Genomic DNA, 17,608 nt, shown 5'->3' on the forward strand with positions numbered 1-17,608 from the left:
TGCTGAGGATAAACTTCTGGCTGATTCCAAAGGCAGAGGGAGGGAGGAAGGGTGGCAGGATGTGCCCACACTCAGCCTGACCCTGAGGTCGCACTGAAGGGTCACACCCCCCCAGAAGACCCGTCAGTACTCACGTGAGCTCCTGCAGAGGCCCCAGGCTCCCCGTAAAGTAAGCAGATCTGGACTTTGGCTCTCATCCCTCCCGGGGCTTGAATCTTAACCCTGAGTGGGTCTCTGTCAGACTCCAAAGAGTGTTTGAGGTCCCTCCGTGAATGCATTCAGATGTGCAAAATGCTCCATAAGGACATGGACTCAAGCAGGATATCAGGCCCTGAGAATCAGAACGGGTCAGAGTTGGGGACGGAAACAAGGCTTGTTCACAGAGCAAAGGTTCTATTGATCCTGCACCATTCAAGTTAGACTCAAATTGCCACCTTGGGCCTCCCAGCAGCCAAAGCAAAGAAGGAAACATGCTTCCAAAAACACGTGTCAAAGTCACAGTGGGCATGAGATTCAAGGATGCAGTTCCTCATGGTCAGAAGAGACAGCTTCAGGTAGTGTTCTTTCCAGCTGCAGCACAGACCAGACACAAGGTCCAGCTCTGAGGATGGTGGACAAGGTTGAGGAAAAGAAGGTCTGAGTTACCTGTGATGGTTTCTTGTGCATAGTGGGTCTCACTGTGCTCCTCAGTGAGCTTGCTAGAACAAACAAATCCCACCTTGCTCCCTTCTTTCCTCCTTTCCTTCCTTCCTTCCTCCCTTCCTTCCTTCCTTCCTTCCTTCCTTCCTTCCTTCCTTCCTTCCTTCCTTCCTTCCTTCCTTCCTTCCTTCCTTCCTTCCATCTTTCCATTCATCCTTTCTTCCATCTGTCCGTCTTGTAGCCATTCTTCCTTCCTTATATCCATCTACCCACGCGTCCAGCTATGCATCTGGCTGTCTTGTCCACACGGGCCTCCAGTGTAGACTGGTGGAATGCAGAGGGCAGGTGTGCTTAGACACAGCCTTCGTTCTGTGCAGTCATGCGGGGATCCAGGCTCCTTCGTGCACGAGTGTATGCACGTGCTTGTGCGAGCACGTGTGTTTCTACCCTCTCCCACAACTCCAGGCTCTTCTCCCTTGGGCTGGTGGCCAGAAGAAAAGAGCGAGGATCCTGTGTAAGAACTTCCTTTGGGCTGATCCCAGAAGCCACACACTCCCCTCTCACCCCCAGTCCACTGGCCAGAACTCAGTTCCTCTGCCACAGCTAGTTGACCCGGAGGCTGATGAGGAAGGTCTGCATCCTGGATGATCAGAAAGAGAGGGGCATCATAGCTTCCAGGCACGGCGACTTTGGTGCCCCCTCAGCAGCTTCTCTGCCAGCACCAGGGCTAAGCATGACCTCTAATCCCTCCTGCTGGCCAATCAGGAGGAAAGTCCTGGGACAACCTGCTTCTCCAGAGCAGCTCCCCACCCCCCCGCCCTCCCCCGGAGCCTGGAAGCACCGGAAGTGTGGGCTTCGGTCACTGCCCTTTCCCACATGTGCCTGTTTTTAGTTCTTAAGGACACTTGAGAGCCAGAGACCTCCTAGGTCAATTCTTTCCTCTCCTGCAGCCAAGGCAGAGTGCTTCACTAGGGTTACTTGGCTTGTGGGCCATCGTATCCATTCAGCTTGGAATGCACCTTCTCCCTGTGGGAACTGGGGGCAAGGTGGAACAGTGCCTCGGGGGCAGCCCCTACCTTGGAGGGGCCTGTAGTCTCACTAAGGGGATCGGAGTAGCCACCTACATACAAGAGACCAGCAAAGAGACTAGCAAAAAGATGAATGGCAACTTTCCTACATAACTAGAACAAGCTGTGCACACAGCTTGGCAAGTGAGGGGAGAAGCAAGCAACAAGCTTGGTGTGTAAATGGAGACACAACTCAACACTATACACAAAAAGCATACCCGTTGTCTTAAACATTTGCTATGGCCGGGCCATGAAACTGATGGTGAGCTTCCTAGCAACTAGTGTGAAAATGGAAACTTGTTCAGTTACATGGATCACATGATTATGCTATTTGAATAAACGCGAGTTATTCCAGAGAGTTCTATTGGGTGTTCTTTACTCCATCCATACCTGTACAAGAGAGATACTCTCACCCCCCATTTAATAGGGAAAGAAAAGTTTGCAGTTTGGCTGCAATTGTACCATTGGTTCATTGAGCCAATGGTTCAAGGCTTAGAGTATAGGCAGGTCAGAGCCTGGGTCTCACCATCAGAGCTCCTAGGTCTCATACTCTCTCCCTGAGGTCTCTCCCACACCTTGCAGTGGCCATACGCGGCCAGCTCTCTACCCTGGTGCTTTCCTGCCTGTGAGCAGTTCAGGTCTTCAGTCTGAGTCTCTCCCCATTTCAGCTGCCTCTCCATCAGCCAACCCCAGGGGTAGATTGGAGGATATGTGGCTGAATTTTGGCTAAATATTGCTTCATTCATGCAACAAATTTATCTTGATAATCCATACCACCGAGAACAGTTCTCTGCCCCACAGCCACAAAGCAATGTCCCTCTGAGGAAACACCACTTCATCCAGAAACCAGATGGTGAACAGGAACTGGCTGGGCGAGGAGGTGAGATAGAAACCCTGGAGGCAGGAGAGAGGAGCCTATTTGGGGCAGCAGCTTGGAGTGTTGAAAGAACAGCAAGTCAGCCTAGCAGCCCAGCAGGTGAGCAAGGAGGAAATGAGATCAGAGGAAATCAGAGAGATGTACAAGGGCCAGATTGTGAGTTTCGGGGTTAATGAGCCATTTTCCTTGTTTTAATTTGCTTGAATTCAGACTTCTCTGGCAAATGTGTAGATTTCAGTAATTCTGTGTTGTAGAGATGAGAACAGTTCACAGGGGACTGGACATGAGACAGCGAATCATAGTAACACTTGAATGTTGGAAAGGCTTACAGCCTTGCAAAATTCCAGGCTGCAACGTGTGATAGATTGGGAAATCAGGCAGATCCCAGCGACGTCTGGTTGAAGACATAAAGCCATAAGTCCAGGGAGGCCAACGTGGCTAGAGTTTTCAGACCAGACACCTGGACAACACAGACCTGCATGAACTCCTTTTTAATCTAAGAGGTGCAGAACAAGGGTAAGGACCACAGAAAAGGCTAAACGAACAGGACCCTATCTCACCCAGAGCAGGACCAGGAAAACCTTGTGGCCCACAGGACACCACTGAAGGTCTCCATCCAAGTCATGAGGAATGGTTGTCGCTATGTTAAATTGTGTTAGGATCTAGCCTGGGATATCTTAAGAGCAAGATTAGAAAGTCTTCAACTGTTTCCAGGTAAATCAACTTAGCACACAGGAATACAAAGATATCTAGCTCCCCACAAGCTAAAACTTGCAATATCTAGCGTCTAATAAAAAAGTCACTACGCTTCCAAAGGAACAGCAAAGTATTACAATAATGAGGAGGAAAGAAGTGGATATTGACACAGATGTGAAGATTGGCAGAAAGAACAATGAAGCAGTTATTTTGTGTTACACATTTGGAAAGATAAATGGTTAAGTGTAAGATATAAAACAAACTTCTAGACATTGTCTTCAAATGGTGAAAAGATACCCCACTTCACCACTTCTATTCAACAAGATACTAGAAGTCTTAGAAAATAAAAAGGACCTGGCATGATAGCCTAGTGGCTAAATCCTTGCCTTGCGTATACCAGGGTCCCATATGGGTTCCAATTCATGTCCTAGCTGTTCCTTTTCCCATCCAGCTCCCTGCTTGGCCTGTGAAGGAACTAGAGGATGGCCCAAAGTCTTGAGACCCTGCACCTGCATGGGCGACCCGGAAGCAGCTCCTGGCTTTGAATCAGCTCAGCTCTGGCCATTGTGGCCACTTGCATAGTGACCCAGTGGACGGAGGCTCTTTCTCTCTGTCTCTCTTCTCTGTGGATCTGCTCCAATAAAAAATAAATAAGTCTTAAACAAAAGAAAAATATAATAAAAAAAAAGAAGTAAAAGGCATCCATTTCAAAAGGGAAGAACTAAAATGGCCTCTGTGTGTGAAATGATCTTGTGTATAAAGCAAGCCCTACAGATTCTACCAAAAATCTGTCAAAACCAATAAACTCAGCAAAGTTGCAGGTTATAATAATGAATATACAAAATTTCCACTATGAACTATCCAGACAAGAATTTTAAAGCCATGTCCATTTACCACAATATTTTTTCAAAGCTTAGGAATGAGTTTAATAAAGAAAATCAAAGATATGTACTCAGAAAATTGGGCCTGGCATTGTAGCCTAGCAGCTAAAGTTCTCATCTTGCATCCGTCAGGATCCCGTATGTGCAAGGCAAAGATCTTAACCACTACGCTATCGAGCTGGGCCCCAGAGATTGCTTAAACTTTATCAAAAGTCCATTGAATTTTTCACAGAGGTTGAAAAAGGAACCCTAAAATCCAATTGGAATTATAGAACCCCAAAGAGCAAAAGCAACCCTGAGTTAGATGAACAAAGCTTGGGGCATCAGTCACTTCAAAGCATACTACAAAGCTGTAGTCATCAAAACAGTATTGTACTGACATTAAAATGGACCAGAATAGAGGATCCAGACAAGTGCTTTTCCACAAAGCTGCCAAGAACACACAACGGGGAAAGGAAAATCTCTTCAATAGGCAGTATGGGAAAAATTGGGTATCTACATGCATATGAATAAAATTTGGCCCTCATCTCAGGGCACTCGTAACAATCTACTCAAAATAGATTATTCATACAACTGGAAACCACAAAACTATCAGAAGAAAACATCGGAGGAAAGTCCCACGACAAGAGGCTAGGCAAGGATTTTCTTGACTATGAATACGCAAAGCAAAAGAAACAGAAAAGCAGAAATACACAAAAGGGACTGTATCAAACTAAAAAGCAAAGCAAAACAATGAACAAAGTGAAGACAGAGCCTATAAGAGGTAGAAAATTTGTGCAAACTCTACGTATAATAGGAGATTACTGTTCAAAATCTATAGGGATCTCTCAGACTACTGAATATCAAAGAAACAAATAACCAGATTCCAAAATACACTGAGGACCTGAATAGATATTTTTTCAAAAGAACACACACAAAAGGCTAACAGATACATGAAAGAATGTTCGACATTATTCATCATCAAGAAAATGCAAATGAAAAGCACCATGAGAAATCCTCTTACACCTGACAGAACGGCTACCTTCAAAGAGGCAAGCGATACCAAGCAAGTTGTGGAGGATGTGGGGTAAAAGAACTTTCCTCACACTCTAGGTAGGGATGGACATTAGTACAGCCCTTGTGGAAAGCAGTATGGCAATTCCTGAAAAAAAAAAAAAAAACTAGAAACAGAATTACTAAAGGAACCAGCAAGCCCACTGTGTGTGCAAACTTAAAGGATGTGACATCAGTGGGAGGATGCGTAAGACATAACTGCATTCCTGTGTCCAGAGCAGCCAAGGGAGGAGGTCAACCCATCCACAAGGCAACGGATACCTGTGAGGCTTTAAGGAGGCAGCAGGTGCCAAGAAGGGGTCACACTGCAGGGAAGGCACACTGCACATGCAGGGAAGGCACATTGCATGCTGCGAGGAAGGCGCACTGCACGCTGTGGGGAAGGCACACTGCACGCTGCGGGGAAGGCACACTGCACGCTGTGGGGAAGGCACACTGCACATACTGCGGGGAAGGCACACTGCATGCTGTGGGAAAGGCACACTGCACATGCAGGGAAGGCATACTGCATGCTGTGGGGAAGGCACACTGCACGCTATGGGAAAGAAGTCTTGTTATTGGCAACAGCATGCCTGAACCTATGGAGTGTTGTTCTAACTGAAGGAAGCCAGGTGCAAGTTCTTGGTTTCATCCCTCTTGGAAATCTAGACAAGCCAGAGTGTGGAATGTAGGTTAATTAGGAACCGGGCTGCTGCAAGAGTGAAGTGATTCTGGTCCCAGGACACACAGCTTTCTTTCTGCAGGATGAGCCAGTGCCATGTGTGTTCTATAACTCTTGTGTAGTCACTAACACGTTTTGTACCCTTGGAAATCGCACAGGGAGTTTTTAAATGTTCTCACCATAGAAAGTTAATACATACCTAAAGGTGTAATCACCAGCCGATGTAGCCCTGCACAGTATGCCTAAGAATCGTATTGTACATCCTAAGTATATACAATCCTATCATAATTTTAAAAACATAATTGCAAAGACAAACCAAAAAGCTCCCAAACTTTTATGGATGAAAACTTCAGCTTTGCACCATTTCTAGCTCCTGGCCTTGGGCAACCACCATTTTAGTCAGCTTCCATGAGTGGGGCTTTTCTAGTTTTCACACATAAATGCAAATGTGAGCTCTGTTTTTGCACTGGATGGGATTCACGGCAGAAGAAAATAAAAATGTAATGAGCTTGATGGTAGAGCAACAGACATTACACAACACACAAAGAGAAGGTCTGAAAACAACGAATAGAGTATCAGTTAGCTTGGGACAAATTCAAGCGGCTTGATGTCTGTGTAATGAGGGAAGTGAAAGGAAAATTATTTGAAAAAAATAATGACTAAAATGTCTCAGCCCCATAGGTCTAATAATACTGACTGTTTATACAATCATTACTGTGTGCCAAGTTCAAATCTGAGTGCTTGTGCATATTAGCTCATTGACTTCCTAAGCCTCAGAGAAGAGCACTCTAACTCTTGTTCTAGCCTCTTTTTGAAATGAAGCCACTGAAGGAACCAATTGCCCAAGGCCTCGCTGCCACGGAGCAGTTGAGCCACGTCTGGAATCCAGAGACTTCAAACCTTGGCTCTCCAGTGAGGATCTGTTTTGCACCTGCAGTGCCCAGGACCCATCTGTTCTTTTTCATGGCTGCATAGTATCCTGTTGCTAGAGTTTGTTTGACAAGGTGTTTGGAATATGGAGTGGTGGTGCCCAGAAGATTTGTGACCCTGAGCTGTTTGTGACCCCTTGCCTGACTATGGTCCTCACCTCCATCTCCAGAGCAAGTGGGTAGAAAGCAGGCCTCTATGTGGACACAGCCTGTGTGTTGTCACACTGCCAGGTGCCCGAGGCCCTGCCGCTGACTGCCTTAATACCTCTAAGCTTCACTTGGTGCAGGAACGCTGTCTGCCCTCCTTCTCCCCTCAGACAGCTGCTAGGCAGTTGGCAGCAGGTGCTCCTGGCTTAGAACATCAGCATCATTATAGTCACAGCTGAAGCTGGCGACCTGTGCTTCTTGTGGCCAGCGGGCACAGAGCCACGCTGGGGGTGTGGGAGGAACAGAGGGCGCATTCCAGCTCCGGGCTGGCCCTGCCGGCCCTGGTGAGTCTCCCTCAGAGGAGCAAGGCAGTTTTGAGCCTCTCCAGCTGGAACCTCCCTGCTCCTGATCCACCCGCTGGCTGACTCACAGCCCCGCCCTGGCTGTGGGAAAGCAGCTCCCCTTTTGTGCAGCTCCCCTGCCTGCTTTGCTGTGGTTTTCTTTCGGAAAGAAGGGGTCTGGGGTGAATATTCGGCCTCCTGGCTTGCAACCCAAGGACCACCAAGGCCAAAGAACTGTGTGTTGCCCAGCCTTTCTAGATAGCTTGGCAGATGCAGAGGGCATGGCCCTTGGGTGGGACTGTGGGCCCTGGAGGGGCTGCGTCCACAGGGAATGCCATTGCTCCTGCCATTGTGTCTTGCCTTCCTACGTCTTCTCCTCCCACTGGCTGATGAGAACCCCCACCCCACCACCACCAGATTATACTTGCTCCCCTCTCTTTGGCCATCCTTCAGGCAGATGGCACTTCTTCCCTCGTAGGGGCTCTGGGGTCCCCAGAGGCCAGGGACTCTCCAGAGTCACACAGCAAGTTGGCAGCAGGTTAAGGAATTGAGTCCAGCCGTCATTGGCTCAGACACAAAGAAATAGACCTCCCTTCCTCTTGGTCTGTCGGGGGCTGTGTGAGCCCCTCCTGGAGACGACTCACACCTGGAGCCCATTTGGCCTCCCTCGCCTCCCCGTCCCTGCCACCCCACCCAATGACAAAGCTCACCTCACTTAGCTTGACCGCAGCCCTGGGCACAGAGTAGGTGCCCTGAGGACCTCCATGTTTCAGCCACCCCGCCTGTTGCTTTGTTCCCTTGGTGGGCACCTACTATGTGCCAGCCCTGTGCTAGGAGGCCAAGGCTCAGCAGCACGCATTCCAGTCCATAAACAGCAGTTCATGACTCGCTGCTCTGGAGGCTGGGACGGCCAAGGTCAAGGCCCCAGCAGACTGTGTGTCTAGGGAGCACTTGCTTCCCAGCAACTAGACAGCACCTTTCGTGGGGGAAGGGTGGGGAAGGCAGCTCTCCAGTCCCACTTGTAGGGGCTCTAACCCCATGCCCCATCCCCTCCCACAGCCTCCCAGTGCCTCCTAGTGCCCGCACTGTGGGGGATGGGATTTCAGCACATGTACTGGGGGGAGGGGAAGGATCACAGACACAGCTCAGAGCAGCTGGCCACAGCTGTCCTGCACATGAGCTCACACACCAGGGAAGAGGCATTCATTGACAACCTCGTGGACACACGCTCCCTATGTGCCTGTGGCAGGTGCCACCAAGAATAAGGGAAGAGCCTGTGTGGGCCCAGAGCAGGGCGGGAGGGAGGAAGTGCAGAGGGGTCTGCCGGTGGTACAGGGGGGTGGGTGCTTCCTGTGGAATGGCCAAAGAGCAGGTGCCTGGAGGGCAAAGATCCTGCAGGTAAAACCAGGGAGAGTGAGGTCTGAAACGGAGCAGCAGCCTGGGCCAGCCACGGTAGCCTAGTGGCTAAAGTCCTCACCTTGCATGCACCAGGATCCCATATGAGCATCCATTCTAATCCTAGTGGCCCCACCTCTCATCCAGCTCCCTGCTTGTGGCCTGGGAAAGCAGTCGAAGATAGCCCAAAGCCTTGGGACTCTCTACCCACATGGGAGACCTGGAAGAAGCTCCTGGCTCCTGGCTTTGGATTGGCTTAACTTCAGCCATTGCAGCCACTTGGGGAGTGAACCATCAGATGGAAGATCTTCCTCTCTGTCTTTCCTCCTCTCTGTGTATCTGACTTTCCAATAAAAATAAATAAATCTAAAAGGGGGGGTGGGAGGAGCAGCAGCTGGACCACACTGAGCTCAGCAGAGCTGTGGGGTTTCATCTCTAGAGGTTGGGAAGCCACCTCTCTGTTTTGAAACAGGTGTATGTGACATGATCAGATTTGCACAAAAAAGACGCCAGGTCCTGGAAGGGAAAAGAATCCTCGTGTTATAGGGCTGGTTCTAAATTTGGATGCACTGCTTCGATGAGGCTGACAAGGAGAGCAGAGGGCACGTAACAACCACACAGCACCGCCTCCAAGAAAGCCAACCTCCTCCTCCCACTTCCCTGGGCTTCATCTGAAGCTCCTACTCACTGAAGGGCTTGATGAAAAGTTGCATTCTCATCCACAGCGCTCTTGACACGGTTCCCACCCCTAACCCATACAGGCCCCACTCTTCCACATTCTAGGCATGACCACAAGTGTTTGCTCCTCAGAATCTGCCATCAAGCCTGAAAAACAGGTGTGGTTTGATACCTGTTTTGTAAACATGGGAGTTAGAGTAAAGCAGCAAACTGCCAGCACCACCGGCCTCTAGGAGGTAGAGCATGAACAATAGGCGTCCCTGTGGGCAGGTTCTCGGCCTGGCCATCCGCTGCAATGTCAACTTGTGCTTTCTGGAATGGTGTGAAGGAACTGCATGGGCGACCTGCAGGTGCACCTGTTTGTTCCCCCAGCTCCCGATACCTGACAGCTGGGCTGTGGCTTCCCAGGAGCACCGCTAGGGGCCACGTCTCTGCTCTCTCCATCCCCCAATTCGTCTACCACTCTTGATCCTTCTCTGGTTCCCTTATGCCCCAGAGTGGTAGCCAGATCTCCCAGGCCTGGGCGCCTCAGCAGCCCAGCATCCTCTTACTCCCCAGCCTCGTGTTTGGAAAGCAGTGAGAATGTGCAGTGAGGTCTCAGCTCTGGTTCATCTAGAAGCCATCGAAAGATCTGCTTCTGAGAATTTTATGCATCCGAGGCATATTCCAAAAGGTGATACGCATGTGTCTTATGAAAAAATTGCACGCATTGCAATTTGGGGTGACATTGTTTTAGTCCATTTTTCTGCAAAGTCTCAGAAGTCCCCTCATAAATGCCTGGAGAACACCCAGGAGCAGTGTCCTTGCCTATACCTGCTCGCAGAGCCTGGAGCCCCGCCCCTAGAGCCCCCTCCTTTGCAGGAAGCTGCAGCAAGATGAGCAACCCACACTGATGCTAGCCACCTGGATGCTGGCACGCAAAGAGCCAGCTCTTACCCTGTGACAGCAGAGGTCGCAGGGGTGAGAGACCCGAGGGATGGCTGAAGGTCATTTGGCCCGGGGAAGGAGTTGTGCTGTGTACTCCTTTCTCTTGACCTTGAAGTACAAGTGCTTGTTATCACCTGGCTGTCCCACGTCACAGTCAGATGGGCACTGATGGACTTCCTGAGGCAGCTGCTCTCTCCAGGCCATCCTCTACAGCATCCCAGGGCGGAAATGCTCATTCCAAAGCCTTGCCCAGACCAACAGAAGACAAACTTTTTTTTTCATTTTATTTAAAAAAATAAAGAGCCAGAGAGACATGTTCTATGTGCTGATTCACTTCCACAACAGTCAGAGTGAGTAGAACCGGGCCTAAGTTAGACTGAACTTGATCTAGGTCTCCCACCCTCATGGCAGGAAGCCACATACCTGAGCCATCCGCTGCCACATCCCTGAGATTGGAAATAAAGGAGGTGGCACTCACTCACACTCTGATACGCTATGTGGGGGTCCCAAGTGACAACTCATCAGCTGTGCCAAACACCTCCCCACACCACCCCTCCCGGCCAAAGGATTCCTAAGGCAGGCCCAGGAATCTGCATTTCAAACCACAGTCCCTTGTGATGACTCTTGGGCCCTGCGAGAGTCCCTGACACAGCCAAGACCCCCCCCCTCCCCGGGGGAAGCCCATCTGGGCAGTACCATAGCTGCAAACAAGAGGCCTGTGCAAAGCGCAGAGGGGTCAGAACTGGGTGGGGTAGGGACAAGGTGAGAACCGGAAAGGGACACTGTAGGCAGAGGGGACAGGCTGAGGCCACAGGCTGTGGTTTCTGCACCAAGCATTGGTTGCCATCCCCGTGTGGCTGCAAGCCGTGGACATTCTGTAATAGGCAGTATCTGAGGTTAGATCTGGCGTGATGACAGCAGCCACCTCCCCGTGTCACAGAGTTGGATGGCAGGGAGTTTTCAGGAAAGGCACCTTGCATGGCACTGAACCCCATAGCTGAGAGCCGCCTTCCCTCTACCTGGTCAAAGATGCTGGAGCGGCCTTGAAGGTGCTTGGGAAGCTCCTCCCCTTTGCCCATCCTGCTGTAAAGCCCTTGGTGGCAACAGTGGCACCTGTAAGAGCTACCAGCCTGCACGATGCGATGCGTTGTTTTGGTGGGTGGAGTCCCTGACCCATCACCCGGGGGCTGTGATCAAAGGCCCTTGTTTGCTCTCTGGCAGCCCGCATGGGCTAATCAGAACGTCACACTGTGTAGCCCTGGTTGGTCAGCAGCCGTCCCCTCTCAAGACTAATTCCCAGAGGAAGCAGTGCAGGCAGTTTTAGCCTCAGGGCTGCGTTCTCACGCCCAGATCCACCCTGGGGCCTGGGACTGGAGATTCCCTTTGCATAAGCTGAGTGCTTGTGGTGAGTCTCTTGCCCTCTCTGGGCCTTGTACAAAGGATGGCTGGGAGGATTTGTGCATTTTTCTGTTTATCATCTGTGTTTACTGAGGACCTATCATGTACCACATGGGTTCCAAAGACACCACAGACAGACAGGACAGACAAGATGCCCTCTTACAGCTGGGCTCCTGGCTGGAAAGAGGATTGGTACACTATTAGAGTCCCCATGGCCACAGTTAAAGGGGCAGGGAGGTTGGTCTGGGGGCTAAGAAAGTGCTGCTTGAACCAAGCCTCGAGTGCTCGAACTTTAGTATATGTGCTGCCGAAGTGAGCATGCCTCTAGTAATTCATTAAAGGCACTTAAGGAGATGGGGGTACAGGGCTGGCGCAGCAGCAGATGCAAAGGCCCTGGGACTGGATGGCGCTCAGGGTGCTTAAAAAGCAGAAGGTGGGTGAGAGATGGGGGCGGACAAGTCTGCAGAGTCTTGATCTTGTGAGCAAATCAGAATGAGGGCTTGAGCTGTGCCTCAACAGGACGCTGCTGCGGAGACTCAGCCAGTGTGAGCACACCGACTGCAGGGCTCATTCTGGTGCAGCACAAGAACCCGGCTCTCTCACACAGACCACCACCAGGACTGAGCCCTGAGACACCCACAGCCACCCATCCATACCCCTCTTTCCTGGGGTCCCCAGGCAGTGTGTCATGCAAGAAGACAGTCAACAGCTGATGCATTTGGGTTCAAACTGCAATGGAGCCTGTTTGTGATGTTAAAAATCCAGGGAACATATATTTTAAGCACAGGGGATGCCAAAATGGAGCTGCTTTATTTAAGGAATCCTGGAGCCGGTGTGAAAGGATGTTTATTGGAGCTTTGGCTCCTGGTGGGGGAGAAATAGGTACCGTGAGACTTGGTTGCTAAAAATAGGGGGCTTCTCAATCTGGTTTCCCGTGATCATCCCCTCTCCTCCCACCCCCGCCTCGGGCTGAGCATTTCAGCCCGAGCGGTAGGACCTGACTCTGCCTTGGACAGGAGTGAGGCCCCAGGGACCTGGGTGGGGCAGTCACTCAGTGCATGTGGGTGGGGAGCGTTGTAGTCAGGATCCTTGCCTGAAGTCTGCCACTGTGGCCTCTCAGACAGGGCCTTGTCACTGCCCACCTTGCCAGGGTGGAAGCTAGGGCTTTGGACTACAGGGCAAGCAGATCTGCCCATCTCAGGGGTGACTCTGGGTCAAGTGGTAGGCAGGGTCCTTCAGGGTCTGCCTAGCTTGGGCTGGTGAACTGAATCAAGCCAAAGAAAGATGAGGCGGCTCACTGCTCGGAGAGTCCCTGATGGGCCCATTGTAGATTACGCATCGGCTGGCGTGGGAAGGGAGGCTGAGGGAGGACCAGCTGAATGAATCTATCCTGCTTACGACACTCCTAGGACCTTCTTCCTCAGCCTCCTGCCAGCCAGCACTCTCCGAACAGCGTGTGTGCAGGGGGCACTCTTATTCATTCAGCTACTCCCACATTGATTCATGAAATCATTCATTCACCTTTATCATTCAACACCTGGGCTTGGACCAAGCTCAGGCCTTGGGTCAAGTCCTGGGCGACCTCGAGGACCCTAAGGCCAGGGGGTGCAGACAAAAAGGGCACTTTACAGGGTCCTGGGCTGCACAGTGGCCCAGTGATCAGGTCCAAGGGCACTGGCCCCTAGAGGGACCCCCACCCCTACCCCATGCCACCTCTTCACCCTCCCAAGCCTCTAGGGAGTGCGGACCACTGGAACTGTTTGCTTGAAGCGAGGAGTATCAGGCAGCCAAGGACACTTGGTGGTCAAGGTCTTGGGGGTCACAAAGACTGGGGTTGAAACTTCTCAGCGTGAGCCAGTTTCTCTACTTTACCAGCTGCCCTGGCCTCAGGTGACTGCTCTGTCACCCACAGGTGCACATCCCCCTAAGGTCCCCTGCCCTCCCTCAAGCACCTGCCTTCTTCCCTCCCACCCCCACAGAGGAGGAGCCACCTAACCCCGCCTCTGCACGCAGCATCACCTGGTGTCCCTGCAAACAGCTGACTCCTTGCTTGTCTGGCACCTGCTGGAACAGACTCATCCTCAGGGCAGCGACTTCAGTTCCCCACTGAGGGGCAGGGAGGAGCGGCCAGTCTTCCACGGAACACTCCCATGGTAGAACTGAGAGTAATCTCATGCAGGTACCATTCCTGGCCTCAGTGAACAGCTGACACAAGGCTCAGAGAGGTCAAGAAGGTATCCAAGGTCACACAGCAACAGCAGAGCTGCGGGAGGGGAGCACACCCAGCCTGACGTCCTGGCTAGTGTCTTTTGAGAGAGCTGTACAAGGGGTAGTGAGAGGCTAGGTCACCTGGCATGCTGGTTGCAATGGGGACTGATCCACAGCCCACTGGACTTTTTTCTGATGCCCTTTTAGTGTCATTTGAAGGTTTAGTTAATTTCTGAAAGACACATAAAGGACCAAGAAGGTGTGGCCCATGAGATGTCTCCTCCATAAGCCTGTCCCCAGGCTGGGTGGCAACTGGCCTTCATCCCCTGCCCACCACCCTCACCACTGAATCTGACCAAGACAAGGCGTGTGCCACTGGGAGGCCGTGGCTGGATGTGAGGGAAGGAATAGGGGACAGCAGATGGGCGCACACGGGCCTTTGCGAGGCAGCTGTCAGCACAGGGGGCGTGCTGTGTCAGGCCTTTCTGTGGGCTGTAGTCACGTACTGCGGGGGACCGGGGATGCCCTCCCCCTTGCTTTACACTACACCTGCTGCACCTGCTTCTCCCGCAGAGCCCAGCCCCACACCTGTTCTTGCTGGCTCCACCAGCTCTTCCCCTGGCATGAACTCTCAGGGGTGAGCCTCCAGGCCCCCCTGCCACCCACACGCCTGCCTCATTTGTTTCCTCTTGTGTCTGACTCCCTACACAGCTTCCCTTTCCAGCCTTTGTCCAAGCTGCCTGTCTGCCCATACACGCCAGAACCTTCTCCTGCAACCCACTTAGGAGGAGATCTTCAAAGTGGGGGTACACAAAACCCTCCCATGAGAATTCTGAAAGCGGGGGCACATTTTTGAGTTGGCATCTGAATGTTTTCATCCTAAGGGTGAACAGCGACAAAAGGACGTGATTCCCAGCGTTCAGTGTGCCGACCGTGTGCCTGAAAGAACATCTCCACACCTTGGAGCTGCACCGTCATCTCACGCACTTGCCCAAAACTCCACCTACAACTCCACCATGTGCACCAAATGGCAGAGCCAGCCCTGCCCCCCAGCCCCCACTGCATGGCCAGGTCAGACGGACAGCCAGCCGAGCCCATTCTCCCACCCACTGTGCACAAATGTGAGCCTTGCCCCTTCCTTTCTAGTTTAAGATTAGAAAGGAAGAGTTACAGACAGAGAGAGTTAGACATGTGAATACGCGTGCACACACACATGATTTTTTAAAATCCAGATGCTGGTTCATTCCCCACACCACTACAACAGTGAAGACCAGGCCAAGCCAAAGCCAGGAGCCAGGAACTCCTTCCAGGTTTCCCACATGGATTCAAAGACCCAAGGACTTGAGGTATCTCCTGCTGCTGTCCCAGGCCGGGAGCAGGGAGCTGGATCAGAAGCGAGCAGTGGGGACTTGAAGCAGCCAACATCTTTCAGAGCCTTTAGTGCCTGGTGAGTCTCCTAGGCTGTTTGCCACCTGCCTAAAGCCATCCCCACGGCACCTGGATTCTTTCACATTGCCCCTGCCCTAGCAGGGTTTAGCTTAGTAATTCTTAGAATTTTTTTTAAGTTTATATATATTTATTGTCCTCTCTTGGAAGGCAGAATGACACAGTCTCACTCGCCCTATGGTCCCAGCAGCTAGGGCTGGACCAGGCCAAAGCCAGAGCCTGGCCCTCCATCCTTGCTCCCATGCAGGTGCAGGGGCCTTCACCTGCAGCCTTTCCAGATGCAATAGCAGGGTACTGGATCAGAAGCAAAGTATGGGTCACAACCACCCATATGAGGCACAGAGTTCGAGGCTCCTGCCTTCAGGCCCAGCTTTGGCTGCTGAGAACATCTAGAAAGTCCAGCAGCTGAAGAGCCCTAGGCCAGTGACCTCACCTCTCCCAGCCTCGTCCTTACTGGGCAGATGCGGGTGGTAAGGCCTGTCTCCTTGGGTGTGACACGACTGAAGTGTCTGGAGAGGGGAGAATCAGCTGGTACACCTGTGCGGCAGGTGCTGGGTGCACCGAGTCCCTCCCTCCACTTCCCTGACCTTCTTACTCTCAGCCTCAGCACCTGGTCCCTAACGTCTACACCCAGGGATTCCTCACAGAGCAATGGGTCCTGCTGGGGAGCTGGGGGAGGGGAGAGTTTGGAGAGAGGCAAAAAAAAAAAAAAAAAAAGAAAGAAAGAAAGAAAGAAAAAAAGAAAACCTAAACAGGAGTAGGAGCAGGGGCACTCATCTCAGGAGAGCCACTTGGTCCACACACAGCAAACACAAGGAAGAATTCTCTGTGGTTCTTCTAGGATCAAAACATCCCACTTGCTCTTAAGATCTCCTGTGGGTGGCAGCAGCCCAGCGGAAAGGCTACTTTGCCCACTTTCAAATCTCAAGTAACTATTCTATTCGAATCCTTCTCTGTGTGGCTTTGCCATGGGGCTAGGGCCGGAGCAGCCTTCCTCCAGGGCTCACCACACTCACACGCATCCTGGTGCTAAAGCGCAGCACCTTCAAAGCCACGTGGCAGCCACAACTTCCTGTCCCTCCTCCTCCCCCACCCCCCACCGCCTGTACAGCAGGTGCCGCTGCATCTCAGGGTGGGGCTTAGCTTGCTGCCAGGTGCACCCGGGAGCAGCACAACACAGCCCCTTACTAGGGTGCCCTGAGAGTGACCTCTAAAAGGGCCTGTTGGCAAGCCATCATCACCACCATCCCTGCCTTTGCCATTGCCAAGTCTCAAGTGCTCTGTCAGGCTCTGCTTAAGCAAGATTCTCCTTTGGGAACCATGCCCACCCACTCCATTCACATCCCCCAATGTACATGGCATGCAGGTGCCTTCCCCAAGAACTTGGGGGTTAAAAACTCAGCAGCTGGGAGAGCACCTGTAATATCAGGAATTACTAACGCAAATACAAGGCTGCCTTTCATTGAGCAGCATGATAAGTTGGGGCGTGGCGGGAGCAGGAAGGGCTGCCAAAGGTGGCGACTTTGAGCTGATCTTGAAGCACGAGAGACCTTGCAAAGGGTCACACCTCTCAGCAGAAGCCTTTTCTGGAGCCTCCACCCCACCCCTGTCATTCGCACAGCTCCAGCCCACCCTGCCCCTTTCCAGCTTGAGCACCTTTCTTCCACCCTCTGAGCCTTGATGGTCCAATCCGTGAAGTGGGTGTTAAGTCCACATTTCCTAAGATCTTACAGAACGAGTCTTCTTGTGGAAGCCAGTGTACTCTGAGGACCTGGACACTTAGGCACAGGTCTCCCCTCCCTGTCCCACCCTCCTTCCCCCGTGACTGTGGCCCAGGTGCCTAGACAGATGTGGCCAGCAAGTCCCTGCATGAGAAACCCCTATCACACACTCTCTCTCTGCCTAGCTCTTCCCACACCTAAGCCTTTCTAACCCATGAATCGGAGCCTCTCTGCCTCAACCAGGTTTCCTGAACCCAAACATCTCCCCACCATTCTCATCTTGTTTTACTTCCTTCCTGGCTTGAGACGCCACCCGCACCTCTACCACCGGGCACCTCCAAGGCAATGCGGAGCTTGTCTGACCCCAGAGATCCAGCCCCGGGGCTTGGCACACACCCCCTGCTCAGCAAGCGTTAAGAACACCGTGAATGAAAGCACAGAGTGGACAGCGCCTACGTTTGACCTCCTCGCAGGCACGTGGAAGGTGGGGTGGGGAGACGGCCACCCCCGGGGCCCAGCATCGTGGGTGAGGTGTTTTCAGGTT

The sequence above is a fragment of the Ochotona curzoniae genome, unplaced genomic scaffold, assembly GCF_017591425.1.
Source record: "Ochotona curzoniae isolate NIBS_2020 unplaced genomic scaffold, NIBS_Ocur_1.0 contig_1, whole genome shotgun sequence".
NCBI classification, from domain to species: domain Eukaryota; kingdom Metazoa; phylum Chordata; class Mammalia; order Lagomorpha; family Ochotonidae; genus Ochotona; species Ochotona curzoniae.